The following is a 9,831-nucleotide window of genomic DNA, read 5'->3' as shown; positions in this document are numbered from 1 at the left end:
TTTGATATTTTTTTTATTGATTTATTTTGATTGGGGCGAAAGGGGGGTGATTTAAACTTTTATGTTTTTTTTATTTTTTTCACATTTTTTTAAACTTTTTTTTTTAACTTTTGCCATGCTTCAATAGCCTCCATGAGAGGCTAGAAGCAGGCACAAGCCGATCGGCTCTGCTACATAGCAGCGATCTGCTGATCGCTGCTATGTAGCAGAATTGCACGTGTGCTGTGAGCGCCGACCACAGGGTGGCGCTCACAGCGACGGGCAATCAGTAACCATAGAGGTCTCAAGGACCTCTATGGCTACAATGGAGACGCATCGCCGACCCCCGGACATGTGACGGGGGTCGGCGATGACGTCATTTCCGGCCGCCCGGCCGGAAGCGGTAGTTAAATGCCGCTGTCTGCGTTTGACAGCGGCATTTAACTAGTTAATAGGTGCGGGCAGATCGCGATTCTGCCCGCGCCTATTACGGGCACATGTCAGCTGTTCAAAACAGCTGACATGTCCCGGCTTTGGTGCGGGCTCACCGCGGAGCCCTGCATCAAAGCAGGGGAGCCGGCATCGGACGGTATAGTACGTCCGATGCCGGTAAGGGGTTAAAGGGTTAATATAGAGTTTTAGGATTGCTACTTCCAATAGGTGGCACTAGAGATCTTGTCCCCTTCCTCTCTAACGAGACAATTTGCATATTGGGTTGATTGTGACTTGTAGGATCCCTACTTCCAGCAGGTGGCGCTATAGAGTTCAAGGCTTCTTTTTCTCTGAAGAGGCAATTTGCATATTAAATTTGCATATTTAAATATAAATTACTTACCATCTTGAAAAAAATCTGTCTCCACTGCAGTGGCTTGTGGCCTCCCCCACTATCCTACTACCACAACATTTTATTTGGACCTCTGGGTCTCTTTTCAGGGGCCGTCACAACATTCAATTGTAACTTTCTATTATTTCCTTTCTATTTCTATCAGTTTCCGATGACTAGTTTTAGACTAATTTGAGGGTGCTGAATTCAAATCTGATCTTAGAATTTCTCTATCACATCACCTTTTTGCGCTACAGGTATATAGCCTATTTTCTTGAATTCCATGATAAATATAAGTAGTGTATGAAAAGTGCCGGTTTATACGGTTCACTAAGGTAAATTTAGTTTCATTTAGTCTCCCAATAAATGTGAGAATATCTTTGTTTTCTTTGAACATGCATAATTCCCATTTGTTATGATAACGCCCTTGTTTTCTGTGCTACTGGGACAGTAGAGCTACAGCAGAGCATTGGGTGAAAACTGAATGGCCTCAGCGACAGAGTTTGACATCTGGCGATAAGAATGTCATCCATGATCCTCTAGTGGATAGGAAGGACATTGTCTTTCCTCCCTTACACATAAAACTTGGCTTGATGAAGCAGTTCGTCAAAGCTCTCAATCACAGTGGAGAATGCTTTAACTACATATGTTCAACTTTTCCTGGTCTTAGTGAAGAGAAGAAAAAGGCTGGAATATTTGATGGACCTCAAATAAGAACACTTATGAGAGACCCAAATGTTATCACATCAATGAATGAGACAGAAGAAAGAGCTTGGAATGCATTTTGTAATGTGGTGCAGAATTTTCTAGGGAATAAGAAAGCAGACAACTATGAAGAGATTGTGGAGGAGCTGCTAATGAGTCTACGAAATCTTGGATGTAGAATGCGTATCAAGATTCACTATTTACACAGCCATTTGGACTTTTTTTCCAGAGAACCTTGGGGATGTGAGCGAGGAACAAGGGGAGCGTTTTCCTCAGGACATTAAAACAATGGAAGAACGGTATCAAGGCCGGTGGGACTCACATATGATGGCTGACTATTGCTGGAGCTTAATGAGAGACAACCCAGAAGCCGTACATCACCGATCAGCCAAGAAAAGAAAGTTCCAATAACTGCCATTTCCATTCATTTGTGTGCCATATATATGTGTTTTATATTTTGCAGTTTGATTCTGTAAGTATATTTGATTTGCTGTACATAGACTTTGTAATCTTTGTTATTCCTTGATTAAAAATATACTAAATGTAGTACCGAAAATCATGTGTTTTTATCATAAAACATTTGGAGTAATTTTCATCAAAAAATGAAAATATCTCGAAATCCTGACGTGATAGCCAAAAACTGAGTTCGTATTCGTAATCAGCAGCCAAAATTGACTTAAAATATGTTTTAAAACCTTTTGCCAGAAAAATTGCATTGACCAGTGTTATCAATGTGCCACACAAGAAACATCTCATGATAGGTAAAACCTTTGAGCTGTCTCAAGACCATCGCAACCTTATTGTTGCAAAACATACTGACAGCATTGGTTACAGAAGAATTTCTAAAATACTGAAGGTTACAGTCTACACTGTTGGGACCATAATCCAGAAGCGGAAACCACATGATTTCACACCATTAATCACTAGACTAAAAGTAGCTCCAAAACTGGAATTGAACTTTGTAATTTCTGTTTCTCAAATTATTTAAAAAAAAATGCAAAATCTTCAAAAATATCATAAAATGAGAAAAGAAGCTCCTCCCTTATTGAGCTCAACTTTCCTCTATCCTTTCCCACATTGAAACTGTTAGAAATAGTTAAAGGAATTTTATACAGTATGTGTCTCAAAATTATGTCAACTTCCACCCCTAGATCAGACCTGACTATCTGTAAGGCAAAAGCAGGAACATTTCCCCTTTGTTCTGTGTAGGGTGCTCTAAGCCCCATTCTGAAAGATGTTGTCCTTGTAATCCGATGCAGATCTGATGATGATGATAACATTTTATGGGAGCACTTTAAAATCTTTAGCTTTCTGGCAGCTACTTTTGCTCTGCTGGAAAGTTGATTGATTAATGTACAAGACGTTCATCATCTATTTCGGACCCACAGCTATTTAGATATTCCACCATAGCCCAAGAACACCCTACTCATAAGTATTGTTCTGGCAGCTGTATAAACACGTCAATGTGCGCAATCGCTTATTATATAACTTTCTATACGTCGCACAGCCTTTTATGAGCTCTATGCAAACATCTGCTTCAACAGATTCATGTATATACCCTGAGGGTATAACGAATGTACTGGGATACCAAACAAAGAAGAATGCAAGTTCAGCTTTCCACTAATTTGAAACCCTGGCTTGAGTTCTTAGTTCATACTAAGTTCATAGCATTAGAACCCACAATCATTTGGGGGAGGGTTCTTTTTATTGCAAGGGATTATATCCATTTTCCATGGGTTTATCATACCTGAGCATGTCTGTCCATTACATAGTCATATGGCAAGGTTCATTAAAGGGACAATATTCACTTTTAGGATTGCTACTTCAAATAGGTGGCAGTAGAATTCAAGCTCGCTTCCTCTCTGAAGAGGCCATTTTATTAATTTCCCAGAGGAGTATAACAAGGCCTATAAGTCTCCTTACACAAGCATGTCACTCTCCACAAGGAAAGACGTTATCCCTTATAGCTCAGTCAGAGGTCTCTCATACAGCCAAATCAGATCTCATGTTTTGAACAGAGGAACAACTCCCAAAACATGTGTCTGCAATATGAGATTCTGGTTTGGCTTTTATCCTAAGTCAAGTGGCAAGGCTCATTAAAGTGCTGATATTGACTTTTAGAATTGTTAGTTCGAATAGGTGGCACTAGAGTTCAAGTCCTGTTCCTCTCTGAAAAGGCTATTTGCATATTTACTTTCCCAAAGGAATATTACAAGGCCTAAAAATCTCCTTACACTGGCATCTCAGACTTGTCACTCTCCACTGAGAGAGAGAGATGTTAGTCCTTATAACCCAGAGACCTCTCATAGAGCCAAATCAGATCTCATATTTTGCACTGAGGAGGGGCAACACCCCAAAACATGTGTCGGTAAATTGAGATTCTAATTTGGCTCTTATCATATGGAAAGACTATTTAAGAGGTCGATATTGACTTTTAGGATTGCTTCTTCCAATCAGTGGTATTGAAGTTCAAGTCCTCTCCCTCTCCAAAGAGGCAATTTACATGTCCATTATATAGACACACCATTTGAATAGAAGCCATATAAAGCATCATTTAACCTGCGCGTGTGCTGTGGGGAAATATCACACTTGCAGCTTTAGTTTGTCATCCTGTGGATTACAGATGATTGGTGGGTGTGCTATTGAACACCCTATGATTGGCTGACCCTCCTAAAAAAAAGAATCATCCAAAGTCAATAACCCTTTTCTTGAATGGTGGAACCTCCTTAATAATTTGGGAATTTGTGTTAGGACAGCGCCGGCGCCCCTGCATATGTCACCTTCTTCCTGTCAGCAGGGACAATGTCGTGTTCACTCACCGCTCCATCCTACTCCAGTCCTCGCTGTCTCTTTTTCATCCCAGGGCCTGCACATGGCACACAGATTTCCTGGGAGAATGCTTAAAGCACTCCCTGCTTCTTTAAGGGGTCATACGCGCGCTTCTGAAAATGACATTAGGTATTTAAGGCACCTTCCCCAAATGAGAGGTGCCTTAGCAACATTAGTATCAGTGAGTTTTCTATTATCCAGTTGTAAGGTCCCGGTACCTGTGCGCTCTGAATCTAATCCTGTCAGTACCTCACCCTGTTCCACAACCACAAGCGTAACAGTTTGAATGGAATATATAACCATTATATATATATATATATATATATATATATACTAGATGGTGGCCCGATTCTAACGCATCGGGTATTCTAGAATATGCATGTCCACGTAGTATATTGCCCAGCCACGTAGTATATTGCCCAGCCACGTAGTATATTGCCCAGCCATGTAGTATATTTCCCAGCGACGTAGTATATTGCCCAGTTACATAGTATATTGGCCAGCTACGTAGTATATTGCCCAGCCACGTAGTATATTCCACAGCGACGTAGTATATTGCCCAGTCATGTAGTATATTGCCCAGTCATGTAGTATATTGCCCAGCCACGTAGTATATAGCAGAGCCACATAGTATATTGCCCAGTCACGTAGTATATTGCACAGCCAATGTAGTATATTGCCCAGTCACGGAGTATATTGCCCAGCCACATAGTATATTGCCCAGTCACGTAGTATATTGCACAGCCCATGTGGTATATTGCCCAGCGACGTAGTATATTGCCCAGTCACATAGTATATTGCCCAGCCACATAGTATATTGCCCAGCGACGTAGTATACAGCACAGAGCCACATAGTATACAGCACAGAGCCACGTAGTATATTGCACAGCGACGTAGAATATTGCCCAGTCACGTAGTATATTGCCAAGCCACGTAGTATATTGCCCAGCCACGTAGTATATTGCCCAGTCACGTAGTATATTGCCCAGCGACGTAGTATATTGCTCAGTCACGTAGTATATTGCGCAGCCCACGTAGTATATTGCCCAGCAACGTAGTATATTGCCCAGCCCACATAGTATATTGCCCAGTCACGTAGTATATTGCCCAGCCACGTAGTATATTGCCCAGTCACGTAGTATATTGCCCAGGCACGTAGTATATTGCCCAGCCACATAGTATATTGCCCAGGCACGTAGTATATTGCCCAGCCACGTAGCATATTGCCCAGGCACGTAGTATATTGCCCAGCCACATAGTATATTGCACAGCGACGGAGTATACAGCACAGAGCCACGTAGTATAGAGACTTAAAAAAATAAATAAACATATACTCACCTTCCGAAGGCCCGTTGAAGTCCTACTATACTCACCATCCGCCGCCTTTCCCGCTCCTCGCGACGCTCCCGGGCCCGCTCCATTGCAAGCGTCAGCTTCCGGTCCCAGGGCTGGTATGAGCAGAACCTGTGATGACATCGCGGTCACATGACCGTGACGTCACGGCAGGTCCTTGTCGCACACCAGCCCTGGGACCGGAAGCTGACGCTTGCAATGGAGCGGTCCCGGGAGCGTGGCGAGGAGCGGGAAAGGCGGCGGATGGTGAGTATAGCAGGTTTTTTGTTTTTTTTTATTATTTTTAACATGACATATTTTTACTATTGATGCTGCATAGGCAGCATCAATAGTAAATAGTTGGGGACACACAGGGTTAATAGCAGCGGTAACGGAGTGCGTTACACCATGGGCCGTTACCGCTGCCATTAACCCTGTGTGAGCGGTGAGTGGAGGGGACTACGGAGCGGGCGCCGGGCAGTGAGTGCAGGGGAGTAGGGGAGGGACTAATCGGACTGTGCCCGTCGCTGATTGGTCGCGGCAGCCATGACAGGCAGCTGCTGAGACCAATCAGCGAATGAATAACCGTGACAGAACAGACAGACAGACGGAAGTGACCCTTAGACAATTATATAGTAGATATATACTGCTCTATAATAGGAAGTTGCCCAATGTGAGAAATTCATTTTCAGTTGAGGACTCACAGTTCATGCCTTCATGAAACAGAGAGCAGCAACATAGAACAGCTCTTACTGTGAAATAACTGATGCATCCATGCATTATATAGACAAGCCACTTCAATAAGAATTGTGTAATGCTTCATCTCCCCTGTGGGGGCACTGCAGTTTAATGCTTAGTGCCAGTTTTCCCAGTGAGACACTCTGTATTTTTCTCATTGTCTGTGTATTGCCCAAGGATTTTCCTATGAATCACGATGCTCTATTATGACCTCAGCTTGTTTTCAATATGAAAGGGAAACTCATTTTATTTTATTAAGACCAAATGGCAGTAACCAGGATTTTGCATTTGATTATAATTAACATATTTTTGGTGAAAGTCGTCACTTAAAATAACAGGAAGGAATTTGTTTACTCGGGCCCCTTGGGAGATTGTCCTGTGCAGTTTCTACATAAAGTGCTGTTTGTCATTGTCGAGTCTCTGTTCTCAATTAGCGGACTGCACTTGTACAGCACCAGGGGGATATGCTTGGAAATAATTCATGTAATTTTTCTGCTTCTGCCAGTCATAAGCATGACTGATGTATATTGATGAAAATCAATGGGGAGAAGGATTTTAGCTCTTTTCTTCTTTTATCTCTGAAGGCCTTCTTGGCTTTGGAAATCTTTACTTGTTAGTGTTAGAAAAAAATAACAGTTTCTTACTTTTCTAAGAGGATAGAAAGGAAAACAAGACTGAATTGTGTGGATAAAATAAATCTTGTTTAATGTTCATTCAAAAAGTGATTACAAAAAGGAAGAAAAGTAAAGGTACTGTCACACATAGCGACGCTGCAGCCATACCGACAACGATCCGGATCGCTGCAGCGTCGCTGTTTGGTCGCTGGAGAGCTGTCACACAGACCGCTCTCCAGCGACCAACGATGCCGGTAACCAGGGTAAACATCGGGTAACTAAGCGCAGGGCGCGCTTAGTAACCCGATGTTTACCCTGGTTACCATCCTAAAAGTAAAAAAAAACAAACAGTACATACTTACCTTCCGCTGTCTGTCCTCCAGCGCTGCGCTCTGCACTCCTCCTGTACTGTCTGTGTGAGCACAGCGGCCGGAAAGCAGAGCGGTGACGTCACCGCTCTGCTTTCCGGCTGACCGACGCTCACAGTCAGTACAGGAGGAGTGCAGAGCACAGCGCTGGGGGACAGACAGCGGAAGGTAAGTATGTAGTGGTTGTTTTTTTTTACTTTTAGGATGGTAACCAGGTTAAACATCGGGTTACTAAGCGCGGCCCTGCGCTTAGTTACCCGATGTTTACCCTGGTTACCAGTGAAGACATCGCTGAATCGGTGTCACACACGCCGATTCAGCGATGTCTGCGGGGAGATCCAGCGACCAAATAAAGTTCTGGACTTTCTTCCCCGACCAGCGACAGCACAGCAGGGGCCTGATCGCTGCTGCCTGTCACACTGGACGATATCGCTAGCGAGGACGCTGCAACGTCACGGATCGCTAGCGATATCGTCTAGTGTGACGGTACCTTAAGTCCATAGCACCCAAAAATAAGTATTAAACAATGTAACACAATTTTTGTTCCTGGCTTCCAAGTGTAATATTTCAGCTGCTTATGTTTAAAGACTATGGAAAAATGACTTTATTCAGCACAAAGTTTGATTTTATGACCACAGGGCAGAAAAATGTTGTATTTATTATGCCAAAAAAAAAGGAAATTACACTATAACAAATTTTTATATATTTTTTGTTCCTGGGTCCAATGTGTGTTTTCCTATCCCGCTATGCCTAAAACTAATAGAAAATAGTTGTTGTTCCACAAAAACTTTGCTGCTGTGATCAGGACAATGACCTTTTGAAATTTGTCTGTTTTCAGGAAAATTCTCCATTCGTAGTCAATACTGAGTAGTCTTCATTGTCCTGATCACAGAAGCAAAGTTTTTGTGGAACAACAACTATTTTCTATTTGTTTTAGGTATAACAGGTTAGGAAAACACACTTTGGACCCAGGAACGAAAAAATAAATCAAAATTTGTTGCATAGTGGTTCTTACATAAGATCTTGAGGTTGATGTGGTCCCGGTTGGAGAGACCTGACGGCACAGGAGTTAGGTTTTATACTATTTTGACCCATAGACTTACATTGGTTTCTATTTTTCCTGTTTCATAACCACATATGGTGATCTGCTGCTATGTTCGTAGCCTTTACCATATTATAGAAGAACACTAGTAACTTATGGAATATGCTTATTAGTTATTTGCACGTTACCTCATTTTGAAATGCTTAATCCTATAGCCTATGACCTTTGAGAACATTTACTATCTCCAAATAGCCACATATTGACAGTTCTGTCAAAAGCCCTATAGTACTGACAGAGAACAGATGTATCGGGCAAAATCCTCAGAATAAGGGCTCATACCCATATGTGAGAAAAAAAGGTCCGATTTCCGGACCGAAAAAACGTACGAGTGCTATGCGAGTGTAATACGATTTCCGTGCGATTTTCCAAGGAACATCCATATGACATGTGTATGCAATACGCATGTAATGCAATTTTAACATGAGGTTTTACATACAGCAGTTCTCTGTATGTAAAAGCTCATGTTAAAATCGCATTGTAAAACACAGCTGTAAACATTATTTTAAAACCAAATAATCTTCAAAACATATATAGATAGATTAAAAGCCGACAGATGTACAGTATAGAATAGAAAAGGTTAGAATAGAATAAACGAATAGATATATGCACATAGTATAGGTGTGTATATATATATATATATATATATATATATATATGTATATACATACTCTGTTCAAAAAAATAAAAGGAACACTGAAATCCCACATCCTAGATATCATTGAATGAATATTCCAGTTGTAAATCTTTATTTGTTACATAGTGGAATGTGTTGAGAACAATAAAACCTATAAATGATCAATGTAAATCACAACTAATATCCCACGGAGGACTGGAGTTGGAATGATGCTCAAAATCAAAGTGGAAAATGAAGTTACAGGCTGATCCAACTTCAGTGGAAATGCCTCAAGACAAGGAAATGATGCTCAGTAGTATGTGTGGCCTCCAAGTGACTGTATGATCTCTCTACAATGCCTGGGCATGCTCCTGATCAGGTGGCGGATGGTCTCCTGAGGGATCTCTTCCCAGACCTGGACTAAAGTATCTGCCAACTCCTGGACAGTTTGTGGTGCAACGTGATATTGGTGGATGGTGCAAGAAATGGGGTCCCAGATGTGTTCAATCGGATTCTGGTCTGGGAAATGGGCAGGCCAGTCCATAGCTTCAATGCCTTCATCTTGCAGGAACTTCTGACACACTCCAGCCACATGAGGTCTGGCATTGTCCTGCATTAGGAGGAACCCAGGGATAACCGCACCAGCATATGGTCTCACAATGGGTCGGAGGATCTCATCACGGTTCCTAAAGGCAGTCCAGCTACCTCTGGCATGCACATGGAGGGTG

This window comes from Ranitomeya imitator, chromosome 4 (genome assembly GCF_032444005.1).
Source record: "Ranitomeya imitator isolate aRanImi1 chromosome 4, aRanImi1.pri, whole genome shotgun sequence".
Classification (NCBI taxonomy): domain Eukaryota; kingdom Metazoa; phylum Chordata; class Amphibia; order Anura; family Dendrobatidae; genus Ranitomeya; species Ranitomeya imitator.
The sequence above is the reverse complement of the archived record's forward strand: the minus strand, read 5'-3'. Positions refer to the sequence as shown.